Source organism: Triticum dicoccoides, chromosome 1B (genome assembly GCF_002162155.2).
Source record: "Triticum dicoccoides isolate Atlit2015 ecotype Zavitan chromosome 1B, WEW_v2.0, whole genome shotgun sequence".
Lineage (NCBI taxonomy): Eukaryota > Viridiplantae > Streptophyta > Magnoliopsida > Poales > Poaceae > Triticum > Triticum dicoccoides.
Window position 1 is genome coordinate 163,290,554 of NC_041381.1, and position 21,447 is coordinate 163,312,000.

Here is a 21,447-nt window from a genome sequence, read left to right on the forward strand (position 1 = left end):
CAAGTAATCCCTATTATTAAGTAAGTCTGTCGGGGAAGCTGATCCACCAACACCTATGGGGATAGGGCCCCTTTCGGTTCGGAGGGGGGCGGAGGCCGCACAAAGAGCGGATCAAGGCAGTACACGCGAGCAGTTTTACCCAGCTTCGGGCTGCACGGATGCGTAAAACCCTACTGCTGCTTGTTAGATTGTATTGAATCCTTGCTCAGGAGCGATGGACGCTGCCAGACCGAGCGTGGGAGTGTTTCTGGTGTTTCGAATGAGCCGAACCACCAACTAACCGAACCCCTTCTACGTTGCGCTTGGGCCTCCTTTTATACTTTCAAGGGGTCACCGACAGGTGGCAACGTAGACTAGAAGGGTAAAAAATGGAAAAGGATGCGATAGGTGCAGCTACCGCTACTGTGGATACAGTGCACCCTACCTAACTCTGACGGCAGGGGACAAGGTCATTGAATGCTCGTCTGAGTTTCCTAAACAGTGCAAAAAGTGACCGTTAGGAGTGCCACCGTTCGCCACGATGGCCTCCTCTTCATCTCCGCTTGCCACCGCGCACCCCTAGCTGCGCGGCCTCCTGCCACGTGTGCTTGGGAGAGTCCTAGAGCGACACGTTGGCAGGTGTGCTGGAGCGCGGGCACGACGTGGAGGTTTCCCACGGCAAGCTCCTTGCCACGGTCGTCGTCTTGTCGTGTTTGGGAGCTTGTTGCTCACCGGGCCTTGCCGGGACGCAGGGCGCGTCGCGGCCAGCTTTCTTGGTATGCCTTGAGTGGCCTTCCCGGCAAGCTCCTCTTGCCGGGGTCTTGTCTCTTCCCGGCAAGATCCTCTTGCCGGGGCCTGGGTTGGCCTTCCCGGCAAGCTCCTCTTGCCGGGGCCTTGGTTGGCCTTCCCGGCAAGCTCCTCTTGCGGGGCCTTGGTTTGAGTACTTTGTCCTTGAATGGTCTTCAAGGGAACCACGGAGGGTCTTGGCGGTCACCCGGCAAGCCTTGCCGCGGGATGCTGCGACCGCCCGTGCACAAGTTCGGGGTACTAGGGTACCCCTACTCTAGTACACCGACAAAGTCATTCACAATCCATATCATTATCCTGATATTTACTAAGTCCAATTTGAGAATACTTTTTTTCTTTTTGAGTCCCTTTAATTGACATAGATACAAGTACTCTACTAGGATGATGCACAATAAATAGTCAGGATAGCTCAGTTGGTAGAGCAGAGGATTGAAAATCCTCGTGTCACCAGTTCAAATCTGGTTCCTGGCACAGAAAAAACGATCTGCCGAATTCCAGTAAAGCCTATCTTGCTTTTAGCCTTCATGGTGAATGGCCCACCCTTTCTTTGAACCTTGTCAATGATCAAACGAACTTACAGATATGAACTGAGTGCCATTTGATGAGTAAGATCGAACAAGGAAGAGGGATATGGAAAGGATGAAGTAATGAAAGAGGAAGTCATACCGGTTAATGCTACAAGTGCCTACCATATTTCTTGAAATAATATTCATCATAAAGATTCACAACACTATTGGCTGCCTCGCCAGGAGTTTGGAACTGGTGCTTCGCGTTGGTTATGACTTGAATTATGCGGTTTAGCTCCACTAAATCAACCTGTGGCGCTGAGTGTAACTTCACATTTTCGACAAAACCATCGAAAATCCGTTGCTGGGGTGCCTTTCTCCCAAATTGGGATATAAAGGCGACAAATCTCTTCTCAAGTATATCAGGGGTTATAGTTTCCGTCCCGGAAGTCGAGGCATCTGCATTTTGTGCAGGGTCGTTACCGGGCGAGCATTCCGCAGTGGTAATGCTAGACTGCAGCACGGCGATCAAAATAAAGCCAATCAAAACGTGCCCAGCCCAGACTGGGCAACGTGGCCATAAAGCGCGAACCAACATCCGTGATACGAAAACCAAAATAAGAATGAGGAAGAAAAAGATATCGTGATACGCATTCAAGCCGAGCACAAACTTACCAAACACTTTAGAGCAAAACACTTCCAAACGACACATTATCCGCAACATGGAATGAAAGAGAAATTCAAATTATGTAAGGTTTTGAAAAAAGTCCTGCGTAGAGTCCACGGGGAGCCTTTTTCGATTTGATCTCTAGTAAAACTAAGACTGGAGCTTGAAGCCACGACTCTTTTTCCTGAAGAAGCCTAACTTCAGCATTTTTATACGATTTTCTGACTATCATTTGCCTTTAATTAAAATATGATAATCTTCGATTGGTAGAAGTGAGTCCGGATCTCCCTCTTTTCCACTAAGCCATTTCATTTCTATATGAAAATAAGAGATGCTTCTAGGGACAATCAAGATCACTAGGAAAGAGCTGAGTTAAAGTGGCACTCACTTGATTAAAGGGTTTTGTGTGTACTGACTGATCTAAGTGCAGAACCATTCAAGAAACGTAATTGAAAGAAAGAAAGAGCGCTATTCTTCTTTAGTTAGGTACTGCCATCAATGAGTGTGCTAACAAAGACCCCGGTGGAATATTTGGCCTGCTTACTAACTTATAGGCTTCAGAGGGGACCCTTTCTCAGCCCAGCCCTACCTACAGGGAGTGTAGGATTTCGTTCGCAACTCTTTTTCCTAGAAATCTCAATCCAGCGAGTCACTACTCTTTTTCTCAAACAAGAAGCTGACAAAGAGATCCATCCATTTGATTTTCCCAAGAGACTGGTTTGATTCCACCAGAGTCTCTCTTAGCGCATAAGTAGAAATTCATTCTGATTAGCATGAAAACCATTCTGCAAGATATCAAGAAATTCTTTAAATAAGTCATCATTCATTAGCGCGTAAGAGCATTCATTCTATCAACGATATTTCTCGAACTGGCGCACTTCCATGTAGAGAGGAAAGTAGGAGATTTCTCGTAAGGATTATCCGTGATTTTCCCATTATGTGAGCGTGCATTTCCTCAATCATTAAGAATTGGGCCTTGGGAAGAAAAACTAGTTCTATGTCAATTCTACAGCCAAAGAAAGAGGGAATGAATGATCGGTCTCGTTCTGGATCTCTTTCCTTGCGCCCTAGTCCATTCCATCTATCTTGACTGCAACTTGGATTCTTTCTTGACTGCTATTTGGATTGGTAGTCCATCAAATCTCTAAGCAGGTGGCTAGAAAACCTTCCGGAATAGGAGGAATATCAGATAGTTTCTCATTAGGAATGGAATTCGGTTTCCAATCTGGTCACACATGACTCTTTCCCTAAAGCAATTTCTTGATTAGGAGCAGTGGGTGGCCCATAGAAAGGAATGCCTGCCTATCCATAGCCGGGAAAATTGCCGCATATTCAAGTCACCCAATTCTCTTCTCTTGCACTATGTCTATTGGAATGGACCCTTGATTCTCCAGCAGATCCTCCTGGTATGGAAGGATATCGTCCACAAAACAGATTGCGGAAAATGCCATCCAAGTTCGCAAAGGAGTGATCTTCCTAATCTCTCTTTTGTTTGTGGGAATCTCTAGTGAGACCTGTGATAGAAGGGGTAAAGGTGAATTTCAGTCCTCTTTCTCTCGGAAATATACGCCACATGCCAGTGATCGATCTCTCTCAAGCTAGGTATCAGTGAAGTCCGTCATTGAATTCAAGTAGTAGAATGGTAAGTGGGCGTACGATCTATGGATTTCCTATCAGTGGCATTAGTTCCTTCTCTAGATAGATGGCTATTGAGCTTCTCATTCGTGAGAGTCATGCGCCGGATCAAGGGCTCTCTCATCTCCTATTTGGAAATGTATAGGTTCTGTATGTAAGTGGCCAGTGCCCGCGGGTAAAGGCTGATCATCAAAAGTCATCTAAGCCATCTAAGTGCCGGTATTGCCCAGTGCTTGACTGGAGTTGTCATGATACCCGGATACTCACCTCACTATACGCCAATTCAGGGAAAGGTCATGCTGGGAAGCTTCCTTGAAAGATAGTCTCAACACTCTCCACATCCAGAGGAAGTCAAGGTTTCCAGATGTGCTCATCCCTGCTTGCTGATATGCAAATCAATTGGAATTGGCAAATAATAGAGTTTGTTGTTGACAAGAGCTTTTTTGGCCATGGTGATCCTCCTCTCAATACCCATTCCTGCGAATTCCCAATCCAATTATATTAGTATAATGTGTAGAAGAAAAAGGGGAATCCATGAGAAAGCCCATATTGTTCGTGGCAATGGAACATTCCTTTCCACTTTTTTGAATGGAGATCACTGACGAGCACTCTTGCGCAAATCAAGAGTAAAGGTAGGAGCTATGAAGCTGTCCCGGGTAGAAAGGATCCCTTTGAGTTCATATTGCTGCAGGAGAAAGAGAAGGGCACAGAGCTTCTATATACCACTGGATTCCACCAGACTGTTCTGTGGAAAACACGACACCCTATCCCTTCCCTGACGGGAACCTGGATACCATAGCATAGGAACCTCGAAAATACGTATTATAGGTTGGTTGTATACACACTCATCCTTTAAGAAGATAAGAGAGCCCTGCAGACATTTCCTTCCTCGAAACCTGGAAACTAATACTGCCTCGATTCTGCTTCCGTCTATCATGTCCAATCTTACTTTCGTGCCGATGAAGGGCAGTTCGGAAGGTGGAGTTAGCACCGGGCCTATTCTTAGAAGAATAAGTAGGAGTAGGAGCACTCTTCTTCCTCAAGCGTAGCCGTATTAGTTGGATCCGGCATCCTTTTGACTGGAGATACCCTAGCATTACCAGCTTCCCGACATACTGGCAAGTTTACTTGACTCACCCATTCTTGAGACTGGCCTGGCCACTACTTTGTTTGATTTCCTTGTCACTCTAGTAAGCAAGCGGCACCTATTGATCTACTTCCCTCTAGCATCACTCATCCTTACGGCACTAGTCCATCCATCCCTCGACCGAAGAGAGTCTTCCTCCTCACGGAACTAGGGTTTGGTTTCATAGACAAGACTTTCGAGCGTGACGTTGCGCACATCCTCTTGCTTGGTATCTTTTCTAGTGTACATCACATTCATTTTCCTTTCCATTCATTTTCCTTTCATGTAGATATGATAATATTCGTGGCATCAACCTCATATAGGAGCTGCCAGTAGTACTTTCGCGGGATTTTAAAGCAGGCAAACTTATGATGCGAGTCTAGTTAGAATAGAACCAGTGCACTCTGAAATCCGAACCAACCAATACGCTTCGCTTTCCTCTGCTCGTATAGACTCCGTTCGTGTTAGGACATCCATATCCAATAGTAATAGTAGCTAGTAGCTTCGCCCCCCTTGCCCCCGGAAAGGTTCTCATTCCTCACTGGATCTAGTTGACTTGCTGCTACAGCAATCAATCTATCTATATGTTCCGGACGGAAGAGAGAGTTTCCTACATTCCCATTCCCATGAACTAAACATCGGGTACCAACGATCTGGAATCCCGTGCTGAAACCTACAGATATGCACCTGTGCGGACAAACCTGGAATCCTCCTGTCTATTCTTTCTATCTGGACTAGCGCTTCCCACTGGAGCTTACTACTTGACTAGACCACTTGAACTTGTTAGTTTCATTAGTCAGTTTCCTAGCATAGCAAAGTGAGTTTCCCATCAACGGATTATCATCCTGTTGTTTCCATGAACATCAGGTACATATATGAACCTGTCAACGGAGCGGAACATATGATATGAACCAAGTAGATTCGTCTTTTTGCTCGTAACGTTAGTAGTTACTCGCTCATTAGTAGTGAACTATGATCATTTGTGAGGAGTATGTTTTCAACTCTATGTATGTCAATTCGAGAGTAGAGCGAGCTATGTCAACCAAGAGCAGAACTCTCTCTATTTCCGGCACAGGCTTTCTTTCAATCAAGAAGAAGATTATTTCAGATTTTATCACTATCTGGACTGCTATCTACTATCTACCTATCTAGCTACCCGGGCTCGTTGTGAGGCGGGACCCAACCCTCCTCTTCACTCCACTGCTTCAACAGAAATGGATCCATCATCTGCTACCCATGAGTAATAACGTTACGAATCTACCACTTATCCCGAGGGCAAGTATGAAAAAGAGAGTCAAGCAAGGTTGGATTCGTATGTTCCATTTGAGTAAGCCTCTGATGCCCTGCGCACATAGCTTCTTGCATGCCCGATGGCAGGACAGATCTCCCAACCTGGAGTATATTCCCGGCCCCATAGCTTAGCTTAAGATCTTCGTATTTCAAGTCCACCGGCATGGGACCTGACCTTGGGAATAAGCCCCGCCCTGTCCTCTAAGATATGAGATCCACCCACACCCTAACCTGGAAAAGCGGCAGGCTCTAGTCGAACTCCATACCAGAAGAGAAGAGAACCTTTTCCGTTGGAAGAAAGAGAAAAGGGGCCGGGCTATGCACTTCAAGAGAACCAACCCAAGAGCACTCAATAAACTATTATATATAGTCCTGGCCAAGAGAAGGCCACCAGATCAAGCTAGCAGGAATGGGTACTACAGCACCAAGAAAGATTGATGGAAAGGGATATGAAACTATTTTAGATGCACGCTCTAGCTCTAAAGCAAGCTTATACGCACTCATAAAGGTGCCGTCTAGTGCCGTGAAGATAAACCGATTCTCTAACCATCCCTCGAGATTGCCTTTGATTCTCTTTAAGGATCCGGGAGCCATATAAGGATGAGTTAGCCGTAGGATATGATTCCTTCTTGGGAAGGGAATAAGGGGATCGAGAATGATGCTGCAAACAAGATAAGGGATTCACCAAGGCAGTATTACTATGGAAATGGTATAGGGCTAGCCCAGAAAAGAGAATCCATGGCATGGCTATTCACTCAATCAAAAGAGAAGGTCATAATCTGGAAACTATTCCAACACAGAAGGGTTCTACGCTAAGAATCACTAAACTAGACGAGCACTTCTCAAGTTCCAGCTAGGAAACTGTCTGTACTGTAAACCAACCTTGTCCCCACCCGTAGAGAACTTTTAGTAGATGGAAGCGAGCTCCCTAGTCCTATTCGACCCACTTGGAATTCCCTTATGTGAATCATTCATGTAGCATTGATATACGAGAATTCGAGATTGCTCCACCGGGCCTGACTAGTAAATACAATATATGGGGAAGAGAGTCTTTTGAACCTGAAACCTATGAAGCAAGGAAATCACTCTACTCTGCAAGCTATTCCACTGGAAAGGACATGTTTCTAAAGGAATGTGATTAGTACTACTTAATTAAGGAAGGGATGAGTGATGTCTTCCAGGCGGGGGTTCTAGCAACTAAAGCAGTGGAAATATTCTCGTTCTCTCATGCTTCAAAGAAAAGAGTTGTGCCTGGCATTTCCATTTGTCTCTCTCTATCGAAAGCTAGGTCAAAGGTGCCTGTGCTCGAAATGCAACATCACTCACTTGGTCTAGTGGGCCGGGGTTCATCAAGCTTTTCATCTCCTGAAGCCACAAGTCTAGTATAGAATCTGCTCTTTAAGGTCAAGAATCTGCTCTAGAAGGTCGATTAGGCCTTGTCATCATGTCATCGCACTCCACTAGTATCAAAGTTCTCGGCCCTTTTCTTATATTACTTTAATTATATTATAGAAGTGTGCCCGGTCTTGTCTCAGCATTCGAGGTTGGATGTGTTTCCTCAGTCATCATTCGAGGAAAGCAGAGGCCCTCGCGGAAAGATCAAAGAAAATGAAAAGCACAGCCGCCTCTACCTAGAGCAAAGAAGCTTTGCCAGTCTTATCACCGGATTCACCATAATCAGCTTTAAGGTCCTGACTCTCAAATCGGATATCTCTTTCGTTCACAAGAATTGCATATTATGTATGATTGGTGATTTGAAATTCTTTCTATTTACTATTTTGATGGAATTCATGAACGAGTAGATCAAAGAAAAGAAAGCAAAGCATTCACTCCTAAACTAAAGAACTAATCTACTAAGCTAGCCTCCCGTTATGCGCCAATGCTTGAACAGGACCGTTGACCTTTACCAAGCCAGTTTCCTATAGTTGACCGATACAGTTCGCAAGGCGGATGTGACCGATGGATTTGAAGAAGGAACTCATTTTTTTACTGATTCAGACCGTTGACTAGAAGAGATGTATGGTTCGGAAGAGGTACTCATAATACAGATATTGTTTAACGAGTTGCCCAATCGATTACCAATTCAGTAAGCCTACCTATACCTCCGTAGGTTCCAGCCTACCTGTCAACCTGCTCTGACATACCCTTCTAGCTCACTTGAAAGGAGAGTTGTTGCTACTGTATGAAAGTCTCAATTAAAGAAAGGGATAAAAAGACATACATTCACTCGGTTTTAGCGTAGTTTTTATGTTTCCTTCCATTCATAAGAAGAAAGAGGTTATCTTTTAGCTCCGGGTCCGACTTATAAATAGGGTACTTGACCTTAGGATCGAATCAGGCTCTCCTTGGGATAAGCCAGAGAATGGATCAGCCGGGCGAAGTAAGTGATAGGATCTCCATGATTCTAAATTCCATGCCCGGGGAAGTCTAAGAGGATAAAGGAGGATGTTCCCCGCAGGGCATTTCGCGGGGTTAGGATGTGCATGTTTACCAAATGAGCGAAAGACTTGACGCGAGCCAATGAAGCGCTGCTAAGGCGCTCCGGCTTTCCCCTATTGAGTCGCTCTTTCCTGACCTTCTAAGTGAGTTCTAGCTTGAGCTGGCATAGTTTGTTCCGCTTGTAGGCCAAGGTTGAGAATCCATACGGAATGGACGAGGAATTGAGGTAGGGAAAGGAAAGGTAACACCCAAAGCATCAAATGGACACGAATACATCTTAGTGGCTATTTCTTACTACCCCAAATGGGTTGAAAGCGACATCTTATCGAACACTGACATCGGAAAAAAGTGGCCTACTTGAAAGAAAAGAGAATCCGCCTTTCTTTTCAAAAGAAACTACTGGAATGAAATCAGCTCCGGGTAGAGATGGAGGGGGCTTCGTAGCTTGACTTTAACGGATCCCTTGCTTCATAGAATAGATGGCTAAGCTGTCTTCCTTCCCCTTCTTATTAGGCTCATATCTTCTATCCATCGATTAGTATGAACTAGTCGTCGACCCGTGCAGTTGCACAGGCTAGGCTGCTAATTGTTACATTTTATCATTCTGAACAAACAAATCCAATGATACAATATTTTGAAAACATATCCTACAGTGTAACCATGCCAACATTTGAAAACAGCTCCGAGTTCTGTTCACGATTGGAGTGAAACTTCCGTGTTACATGATTTGAAGATAATATGAAACCCATTTACATCAAGGACACCAAGGGACATGTTGCTTCCCTCCATTGAAGGAAACTTATACATTTGTATATTGCGTAAACCTTTGATAAACTTTGTTGCCACATCTCGTGGCAGGAGGTGATTATTTTTCTACATTTGTAAATATATTAAAACTACATTGTCTTATAATTTTAATTAGAGTGCAGATTCTTTTATCCCGCTCCCAATATCTACTTCTCCTATTATACCAAGCTTTGGGATTTAACATATTTTCTGTTTCTTTACCATACAACATTCTTATTACCCAGACAAGCACATTCATATTAAAATTGTACTAATTAACTATATGTATGCTTGACATGGAAGAACATGGAATGATGGAAAAGATTATCTCACCAGACCTACATACTTGAAGCCGACTCAGATTGCTTTAAGAATTATACTCCCTCCGTTTCTAGATATAAGTTTTTTAGAGATTTCAATACGAAATATATACGGATGTATATAGATGTATTTTGGAGTATAGATTCACTCATTTTGCTCTACATGTAGTCCATATTAAAATATCTAAAAAGGATTATATTTAGGAACTGAGGGAGTATTAGATGAACCATGGCCGTCGCCACATGGATTAGTTCAAAAGCTAATGGATTTGCTTATTAAACAATGTCTTGATCATAATCAATGAAAGAACTTCGTAGTAGGATAGCGGTGGTGCTCGCATCTGTCCCTGGAATATCTCCTAACACGCCATTGCTCACTTTACGTTGCACGACGCATCAGCATTGCTGCATGTTGAGTCTTTCCCGCTCATAAAAAATCTCATGCATTGCGTTGTCATCGCACATCGGCCCCACAAATTACTGATTTTTACATGACATGCTCTCTTCTTTCATTCATCTGTAATTACTGTTGAAAATAATGAGACATATCAAATTGCTAGGGAAAAGGACTAAAATTACATGTTTTATATATACATTGTGTTATATATGATTTTGTGCTGAAACTAATTTGTCGCAACCGCGTTCAATGTAATCATGCAATAAATGTATAAGCAATGAAGAGATAAAGCAGACTCGGTGAAAAATAGGTAGATATTTTCACTTCTTACCTAGATGCGGGTTAGAAGTTTAAATAGTTAATTGATCATAAGCACGTCACATCATCCAAAACATAAAGTAGTTGTCAACCTGTGCATTTCCTTGGCTGGTGTTTGTATTTGCTACAATATTCAATGATTTTCTTTTGGGGTCGATAATAATATAGAATTTAAAAAAGAAAAGAAAAGGTATCAATAACACAAAAGCGCGCGCACACACACACATGTGAAAATTACAACATTACTGCAGACATGTGTGAAAATTACTATCCCACATAAGAATGTTGGATTTTAAAATCTGGTGACATGTGAGAAAATTACTACCCCACATAATAGTTAATACGGGCGGCTAAACTACTAATTAGATCTCAAATTACTACATGCAATCTTGGTGATGTAATATTCTGAAGATATCAGCAGGTTAACTTCAATACACACTACATTGTACTTGTTCCCTGTACATTTTCTTTAAGATTATAACATACTTTAATTTTTGATCATTTTCACATATAATCTAGAGCATTGTAACCTGTGTTTGTGGCATGAGCAAATACTTCTACATATTGATCAGAGAAATAATGCCCTAGTGTCTATTAAAGCCTAATATCTATGAGAAATCCAGTCTGGCTCTACAACTAATTTGGGTTCACATATTACTTCTATCAGACTAACTTAGTACCTCCTCATATATCCACAAATTGTTCCAAAACAATAATTGAATGTAATAATATATAAGTATGTCAAACGGGCGGATTAGTTGGTTGACTTATATGCATGCTTTCAAAGAGTCTGGAAATGGCACGTGCAAAGTGTACAGTGGAACCTGTACTCAAATAGGCAACAAAATTAAGAGAACCACTCTAGGTATGGACATCTGCAATTGTAGAAAAATAATATAGATATGATGTGGGGCATTGAACGTAGAATATATGTTACGCATAGAAAAAACTTCATCTTGGCTCACGGTGGCTTGAGAGTTAACTGTAAGAATATTCATTAAGAACAACAATCAACCAAAAAGTGTCATCAGCTGAAGAACTTCTAGCTATATATCCTTGCCTTCCTGCAAAAAGAATTTTATTGTTGCCCGATACAACTGCGAGAAATAGTTGTACTACATGGTAGCACATCCAATTGGTGTCAACATCCATGATCCCGATGCCGTGAAGTGTTGGTCTAACCTTTGGAACAGATTTCTTTTATCCTCTTTATTTGGCTGCAAGACGTACAACCAGTTTAGATATATCGATTGAGAAGAAACATCAAAACAAAGACTGCGGCTCGGTGAGCTGTAAAAGCAATGTATTTGAAATTTCTATGTAACAGAGACGATCTAAAGTATCAATCTGCATGCCCCTTCCTTTTATTTAAAGAAAAAACATGAATTAGATGAACATATATGTTGGTAAAGAGTAGAAATTAGTACAGAATGGATAATGTTTCCTTCTTGACTTGACTCCTTTGATCTGACCTTGATACGGCAGCAGAACATGCTGGATGACGGTCTCTTGCGTTGATGACCCCATGTGCATATAGTCAATGGGTCCAACCTGTATATACTTTTGTAAAGACATGGATCTTTTCACTTTGAATGTGTCAGGGCATTGGGACAGTTAATAATAGACAGATCAGTGACAATGATGGGCACACATTGGATTTATCTATCATGGTTCTTGATGTCTAGAATTCATGTTTGTTCTTCTGTTCTCAATTAGCGGTTGAAAAGTATCAGACTACTCAAACGACTTCTTCTTGTTCTGAATGCATGCTCCCTTGAGGGTCGGCTTATACCTTCGCCTTCGTCGTCCGACACATCTGTGTGTTTGACGGCCAGCTGTACCATCGATGGTGCCACAATGCTGTGTAAGTCCAGCGAGCCTCAATTTGAGCATATGGCGGCATACTGGTGTAGGGCTTGTATATTGGGAAAGTAGTGGCTGCACCCTCAAACCTAGGGTTTTGGTGTATGCAGGGATAAGAAATGGGATAAGGCAAAGTAAAGCGACCGGGAGATGAACACAACACATCCAGCCGTACAGGATTGATCATACCTCGCCTCATTCCAAGCCATGATCCTTGCCCATGATGAATTTAGTTTCCATTGGGGGAGATTGAGAAAGTGGAGATTGATGACTTCATGAGCAAAAGGAAGAGACCATGTTAGATGTGATTCCTCTCTCAACTTATCGATCTCTCCCAAACCTCTCTGTTCTTCACATCATGCAGCTGCCGCAGACTCCCATCAAAATTTGCTATAGGCTGGAGCCTCTATGGCCATGAGCAGTGCATTCTCCTCCGCCTCTTCTCTCTTCCATCCTCTAATCTATTTTCTAGAGTTCAACACATCTTGTACGGATGTGTTGCGTACTTACGTTTCCAGTCGAGTTGGGTATCGTGATTAGGAAGGACTGTGCCAAGGGGAGCAGGATGGAATAAATTGGATTCTTGTTTCCTTCCTTTTGCCATGAATTTCGTTGGCTGATGGGACTTTATTAGGATCTATAATTATCATTCCTTTTTTCAGGACTGCGCCAAGGGGAGCGGGATGGAATAGATTGGGTTCTTGTTTCCTTTTTGCCATGAATTTCGTTGGCTGATAGGACTTTATTAGGAACTATAAGTATCATGCCCTTTTTAGGAGTGCGCCAAAGGGAGCAAGATGGAATAGATTGGGTTCTTGTTTCCTTTTTTTGCCATGAATTTCGTTGGCTGATGGGGCCCTATTAGGAGCTATAATTATCATGCCCTCATATAAAAAAGAAAGACATCAATGAATGTTACATGCGCCTCTCAAAAAAAACATCAATGAATGTTACGTGCAACTCTAATAAAAAAAGAACATGTTACGTGCATGTGCGCAGGTTTCTGGCCGTACCTTTTTTCCACAATGGTTAAACTAATTGCAAGAAAAAGATAGACCCCACTGGTGAAAAAACTAAAGATAGATCGCTAATAGGATTTGTCTACATGTGTTTTTTTCAGATTGATGTGGGAAAATTTCAGTAGATCTATACCGTTATAATTTGGCCCCACAAGATTAACGGCTCCTAATTACTGATTAATGTGGGAATTTCTTGGAAGTGCCTAATTAGTATAGGTATAGATAGATAGATAGATAGATAGATGAGATCATCTATTTCCTTCTCTTTGGCGGATTCAATCATGCCTTGGATTTCCTTCTTTAAATGGCCTTTCATGCTTACCATAACTAGTTATTTCAGTTTCTAATGGCTGGTTTAACTATAACCCCAACTCTATTTATTGGCTTGAACAAGATACGTCTTATTTGAAATGAATCTTACGAATAAGTAAGAAAAAGGTAATCGTCTTTTATTTAAAAGACCTTGAGTTATAAGCTGCTGCTTCAAGACTCAACTCACCATGTCTGCTGGGAGGAGATACCAGATAAGGCAAGTTTCATATGAGAATTGAGCCAATCACATCCCTATTCCTATCTTATGCACCTATTATCAGTGGACACTCAAATCGAATCAAACTTTCTTTAGCAATTGCCTCTCCTATGGCGCATTCTAGGATTAGTGTTAGTCCGTGCGATTGAGTTATTCTTATCTTTAGCTAGACCGTAACAGGCTTATCTCGGATCATGTGAGTGAAGCCGTTGTGAGCTGGCATTAAGTCTGCAATCATGAATTACAATCCTTTGTGCCACATTGAAATCCTGCTACCGAATTCTAAGCTTCCCTTCCCTAGAATCTGATTACTCCAAGTCTCCAATAGCATCTGACCAATCCATTAACATGATTGCGTAGTGAGTTGAGGCTCCATCTTTATCATCCAACTCTTTCCTTCATCCGCTTCAACGGCAGTATTGTGCTTTCCTGCTCTTGGCATCGGGAATTGTATGAGTTTTTCAACACCTTCACTCAGGTCATTTACACGAGCAGAACTTCAAATAAGAGCAAGGGTTCCCATCTAGGTAGTCTTCAATTTATTACTTTAGCATAGGAGCGCTCTCCAAAGGAGCTGCAACGCGATCGTCCGCGGGAAAAAGAGTTGGATTCGTCCCACCTATCTAGATCAAAGAAAAGGCTTCTTCTATGGTTGCTATACCCAGAGAGTCATGAAACTCGCATGCAACCTAGAATCAGATTCTTCCACCGAAGGTCCCTATCACGTTCCAGGTCTGGTTAGCTGAGATCTGATAGGGCCCGCATGCCCTTGATTGAAATATCTTATATAACACTAAGCCCTCCTTCCAGCACCGCTGCACAGTGCTACACTGAATGAAAAAAGAAGAACCATTCACCAATTCCAGCGGAAATAGAATGCAAATAATAGGTAATTCCAGGGTAAACTAAGATCTAAAAACATGGCCTTAGGGGGATCATCCATGGGTCCAGAAGAGTGAAAGGAAGCCCTAGCTGGGTAGGGACGCGGTATCGGCACACCAATATGGATTCGCTCGGAAAGCTTTTCTTTGTGCATCATAAGAAACATTGTACTTTCTATCTAAATGATATAATGAGCAAACAGAAGTATCTTTCTCATAAGCTTCTCCTAATCGGAAAGGCAAGTAGCTTTAAAAGACATACGAGTTACATCCTTCTGGCACAATCTATCTATTCTAATTCACTTTTCTAATTAATCAACCTTCTCCAAAAACCGATGGTTCAAATATACCAAAGGCTGGCTTCTCTCTAATTGTATCGGAACTTGGCTTGCCTGCTTGTGCGATGGCTGACGACTCTAGGTCGGTATGGATAGTCTTTTCCAATGCGATCAAAACACTTTACGTTGTACCCTGTAGATCCTCTCTTCTTGGCCGGAAAGGAGTAATTTGGAATCGTGTATCCGCTTGACCCCTTTCTTTCCACGTGCAGATCTACTTCGTCGTGCAATCCCTCTTGATCTCCTCATCCGATAGGACGGATTTAGATCCTCGACATGATGGTTGATAGCAAGCCTCGTGGGTAGAGTTTCGGCTCGTCCTTTGCTTCTGCTGAGCTAAGCTAGAAGAACTCGTGTTAAGCCATCGATTCCAACGGACGGACGGGGCTAAGGGTGGTATTCCAAGTATCATCTGCATGGGCGTTCACCTCATGTGAACAAGGAAAACGGGCACTTGAATATCGTATGTAGTAGGAAGAAAGAAAAGCTTTTCTGCCAGGCGGTGAAAATTGAGAAATGACATTTGCTTTTCTTCCTCAAGAATTCCTGTGTCCGAGCTAGTAAATAAGAAGAAAAAGGCATACCTTCTAAATCCCACTGAACCATTCTATCCTTCCCTCCAGCAGCCTTTCCTTTTCAGATTACTCACAAACTAGAATACGAGGGTGCTACTCAACTTCTCCAAAAGAGCCCTACTGAGTACAACTTCTCATAATCCTGACGGACCCAGAGCCGTTTTCAAAGCATAATCGTTATGCGGTCCCGTTGACCAAGACAAACCTAAGGGTCAATTTTCGTATTAGTTCAGTCCTGCCTGTAAAAATAGATAGTCATTTTCATTAGCTTGTGTGAGGTTTAGGTCATAAGGCATCTTTCATGGTGAATTTTACGATCTATATGATCTAGTTCCAGTTTCCGTATACGATCATGCTTTTCTTCCTGGCGCATGTGTCCTCGGTGGCCGAAAAAGACCTACGCTTCTTGCTTCTACTATTGGTACACACTTCGACTTGAGCTTCTCCCTTTCATGGATAGAATATCGTAGATAGAAGAATACAGGCTTAATTAAGGCTTCAATGGCCTACTTACCTCTCGTCTATCAAAAAGGGCACAGATCCTTCTCCAGAGTATGAGTAAGCCAATATTCATGTTAGTTTTGAGCCACGGTCATGCAACCATGTCCTCTTGTCGATGAAGGCTTTCAGCCCTCGTATTATCCAGGAATTCTTGAGGTCGAACAGCGACTGTCTCTCTTCCAAAGTGTGATCATCTTCTACAGTGGGCTAAACGAAAGATCATGCCGAGGGGCATACTCGGTATAATCAATGTGTCAATGGTATCTATTTCATGGAAATCACCCACACACACTATGAGATAAGAACCATGCAAAAATGTTGCTTTCAGCAGCAGCAGCAGCTCATACTTCAAACACAACTTCTGTATCCGCGGGATCGCTTCATTAATTTGACTAAAGTCATCCTTCTTCTTTCCCAGCTGCCCGAATAAGTTTATCATTCAAAAGTAACAAGTCCATCTTCTTCATGAAGACTTTCCTCCACTATTGCCCTATTAGAGCTATCTGTTATTGGGAGAGAGCACCGTAATGAATCACACTATAGAAGCACAAGTTTTAGGTAGGCCAAAGCAGAACCTCAAACCGAAGGGGCAAAAAGGATTCGGGATAACCAGGCCTAGCAGAAGCTCCATCTCTTGCTTGCTGTCTACTGATTTTGGATAGTGAGTGCCCCTGCCTGCTGAGTGGCAAGTTTCTCTTTTCGATAGACTGTTTTTGGTCATTTGATGCAACTCGTGCTCTTGTTCTTTATGTAAGATATTGTTCATTCTTGCACTTGAGAAGGGCGAAGCCTTCATGGCCGGTACCGGTATCTATTGGGGGCGGGCCCAGAGATGAAATGTGCCTTAGATGCAAGGGAGGGTTGGGTCCGCTGATATAGAATACCGATCGGCGCTACTACGGAAATCGCTTTTGCTTTCTTTTCCTCTGGCTACTAAGATGTTTCAGTTCGCCAGGTTGTCTCTTGCCTGCTCATGGATTTCACAGGCAGTTTAAAAGGTTGACCTATTTGGAAATCTCCGGATCTATGCTTATTTTCAACTCCCCGAAGCATTTCATCGCTTGCTACGCCCTTCCTCGTCTCTGGGTGCCTAGGTATCCACCGCAAGCCTTTCCTCTTTTGAACCTCGCCATTAACGTTAAGGCTATGCCATCCTAAGGTGCTACTAAATGGAAGGATCTTATCAACGTCCATGAATGTGAAATCATAGATCGAACTGCCGAATTGGAAAAATTTGGTGCTATCGCTATCATAGTATCCGCTAAGTTCACGGGCTGGAGATAAGTGGACTCGAACCGCTGACATCCGCCACAGGGTAAACCACCGCCTCTCAGGCCTCCCGGACGGGTTCTACCATAGAGGCCAACATAGACAATAACTCCCCCCCCCCCGAACACAGCTTACAACTTTCATCGTACTGTGCTCTCCAAAGAGCAACTCTTCTCAAAATCTCAAAACAAAAGGTGCTGAGTTGGAATCCATTCTAAGGATTCTTGTGGTTCCGGGGAATCCAGTTACAGGAGAACCAGGAACGGGGAGCTCTCCCCTTTTTCCGCCCGACTCTTTGATCTTAAGAATGCTGGTTTTAAGAAGGAGTGATTGCCCTTCTCCGACCCTTACTGCCCAACCGGAGAGCGGACGGCTAATGTGTTCCACTTATTGAACAGGGTCTATGGTCGGTCCGTGACCCCTAGACGCCGAGGGCGTCCTTGGGGTGATCTCGTAGTTCCTACGGGGTGGAGACAATGGGGTTGGTCCATGGATTTTCCTTCCTTTTGCTACATTTCGCTCAAAGGGTTGAAGGGAGATAGTGCATCAAGTTATTCGCAAGGGCCAACTTGATCCTCTTCCCCAGGGATCCCAGATGAGGGAAGCCTAGGAGAGCCGCCGACTCCAACTATCGTCCATGTACGATCCATACTAGATCTGACCAACTGCCCATCCTACCTCCTCTACCTTTTTGACAGCCCATCTTTTTGTCTTAGTAGAGTCTTTCAGTGGCATGTTTCAGTCCTCTTCCCCATTACTTAGAAAAAGTGAGCCAGCGGTTCAGGTACAAGATACTATCATTACCGCCTGGACAATTAGACAGCCAACCCGTAATCGCAACGACCCAATTGCAAGAGTGGAGCTCTACCAACTGAGCTATATCCCCCCCGAGCCAAGTGGAGTATGCATGAAAGAGTCAGATGCTTCTTCTATTCTTTTCCCTGGCGTAGCTGGGCCATCCTGGACTTGAACCAGAGACCTCGCCCGTGAAGTAAATCATCACCCCTACGATCCAACCAATTGGGAGAGAATCAATAGACTCCTTTTCGAGAGCGATTCATCCTTCCCGAATGCAGCATACAACTCCCTGTTGTACTGTGCTCTTCAAGTGTGCTTCTTCCCCCTTCTCCCTCTTACCATGGCAAGTCCTTGGGAAATAACTCCGATGGGCAGAAAAAGGAAGGCGTTAAGAGACCCTCCTGGCCCAACCCTAGACACTCTAAGATCCTTTTTCAAACCTTCTGCGCTCCCATTTAAGGAAAAAGAATCTCACGTTCTTCCTGAAAGGAAGGGAGGATTAGGAAAGTCCTATTGATTGTTGCTTTCTCCAGACCGCCGGGAAAAGCATGAAAAAAGGCTCGAATGGTACGATCCCTCCGTCACCCCAGAATGAAAGGGGTGATCTCGTAGTTCTTGGTCTGTGAAGATGCGTTGTTAGGTGCTCCATTTTCCATAGTCGCACCAGATCCACATAGTACTCTTTTTCCATTCCTAGTGGTAATAAATAGTACGCGCTTTTATTGATTAAAGTCTGAATCCTGTAAGAAATTGGTGATAGTGATTTGAATGTGTATTGGTACAATATGAAGTATCCTCTATACTACTTTAAAGTATTGGTACAATATCAAGTCTCCATACCACTCTTTTTTTTCTATTCCATTCAATTCCTTCAATAGGTGTAAAAATGCATTTGAACTTTCTTACTCAAAAGCTGTTCGCGCAGGAGGCGATAGCAGAGTAGATGGATTTCACACTCAAAGTGTTGAGGCCTATTCTTTGATGCAGGGTAGAATACCAAAGTGTGTACCAGTTTGAGAATAAGCATGCGCAGTCTTCTTCAAACCGAAGGGGAGAGCCCCAGTAAGATAAGATTGAATTCATCTCGGAGCTTTGGAATAAGAAGATGGACCAAGCACCCACCAACTTAATTGTGAGACGAGCAGCTAAAGCAGTTACTAGACCCATTATAGAGATCGGAGGAAGAGAGTTCACTTTCATTTGAAGGTGGTCCGTGAGCTCACTATGGTTAGAATGAATCCCGACAAACAACATAGGATGGCTGTCAATACTCCTTTTTTGCTTACTTTGGAGACCCCGATCGGCCATAGAAGATGTAAAGACATACAGTCCACCTAAACTACAATTTCAACAGCAAGCTATATAGGTACCGTTGTATTTTCTCTAAGCACGCTAGTCGAAGGAAGAAGTAGTCGAAGAATAGGTTCCACCAGGCTGTAATAGACGATTTGAGCCGGCGTTTTGGCACCATTTCGAAGGTGATTACTTACGCATTTCAGGAAAGCAATGAAGAGAAGGGCATATATATCCTGGGACCTGCCGTACGACGAAAGCTGTTCTTTAGAAATCAAGTGAACCATTGGTTTCGCCACAAGGGAGGTACACTTAGAGAAATAGTGATTGATGCTCAATTAGCTAGGGCTGCTAGTTGACTGTATAGAAAGAATATTGTGCCTCTAACTCACGCCCCTTAGACTCGAAAGTACTAAGGCACTTATTACGGTGAGGCAACGAACCACCATTATTGTAAACCCTTCTATCTAGACTCCCGCTGTGCTTCTAGACTCCCCCCATGCTTGTCGCGAGCAGTGGTTAGTGAGGTACTAGAAACCATATTTTTTTCATTGCCTGAAAGAAATTAGTATATTAGCGAGTCTCGCAGGTGACCTAGCCGGGTGGGTACGATTAATCTCACAACCATGCTAAATTTGAAAGCATTTCAATCTATCAAAAATCAAGTCAACCATGGTTGGTATTAACTGGTGGTTTACCTGACTTGTTGTTCAAAACCTTGAGCGAATCAAACCTCTAATGCCTTTTCCATACCTTCTTGGACCTGGCGCCTCTCTTTTCTCTTTTCCTTCTCTTTAGTGGATGTGGTGGCATGTGCTTCATTCCTCCTTTTAGGGTTAATGCTATCAATGATGAATCGATCATTCGCTATCCTTTTTTCTGGGATCTGCTCTTTTCAGTGGAAGGTTTGAGGGAAGGTAAGATTAGTGGGTCAATAATCTGCTTAGCTTTCCAAGTAAGGTAGTGAAGTTCCATATTTCTGTATCTTTCTTATCCCGGGATCTGCTGCTCTGTTCCCTTAGATGCAATAGTTTACTGATCCGGTTTTCCCTAATTTCAATAGTGAGGAGGATGTCCAATAAAAGTACTAGATTCTAGTATCTGACCAAAGGGAAGAATGAAAATAAATAGAGACAGAGGTCTCGGAAGTAGGGCCTATTAAAAGTACAGTGCCTTCTTGTTCTTGTTCTTCTGATCGATTGATTCAATTGGATTAAAGGGAAGTGAACACCAAAACTACTAGCTAAAAGCACTTTCACCTAGCTAGCACTTAGCAAGGTTAGTTTAGTTTGCTTGGAATTGGATCATTCCATTATGAACACCCATCTATCTCATCTGACCTCTCTGAATTCCCGAGTAACGAACCATGGGCTATAGATAGTTGGGACATATCATCATCCGGAGGGAGTGGTCTTAATACCGATGTCTTTCTTTAACCTTTGGGAGGTCGAACCACTGAACCTATTTCTTTGACCTTGGGACCGATAGATAAGAAGGCAAGGCAGAAGAACCAATTGAATCACGGAGAACAGGTAGCTCCGGCATGTGAACTTGTCGAACCATTCAACAATACTGTATATCGATTGGCCACATCAACGCATTTCACCTCGGAACTGGTACTTGGAATAGAGCTAGCCTTGAGATCCGCCACATCTTCCTTCAAGTCAGAGAGTTGAGATAGAACAGCTTCGCCTTTGACCGGTTTGCTGCTTTCCTTTATACACAAGCCCCTATTATTAAGGTATGGAGGTTTTTTCTGGAATGACCAAAGAACCACTACTGGAATCAGCTACTTTGCCATCTGCCGTGGCGGACGGCAAAATACTAGATTCGTATAGTGAACAAGAGAAGTTCAATGAGGTGCAAATGCAAGAATTAAAGCAACAAGGACAAGTGCTAGGATAGGATCCCGAAGGATGGCATGCCTATGCAGCAACGTGCAGAAAGGATGGCTTCACGCAAGAATCTTGATGAACCAGGTATGTCTTCTACTAACAGATATGCTATTTGCAATTCCATTGATTCTGCTAGTCTAGTAAAATCTGATGTAGATAGTGGTCTAGTGTTGGGCAGTACACAGGAGGAAATTGACAGGTCCATAAATTCTATTA

The 21,447-nt window shown here is 43.2% G+C and overlaps 1 non-coding gene across 1 annotated transcript; it reads left to right on the plus strand.

Moving 5' to 3' along the window:
* Positions 1-1,184: 1,184 nt before the first annotated feature.
* On the plus strand, positions 1,185-1,257 carry TRNAF-GAA. Its single transcript has one exon. It is a non-coding gene; the product is annotated as a tRNA-Phe (tRNA).
* Positions 1,258-21,447: the final 20,190 nt, after the last annotated feature.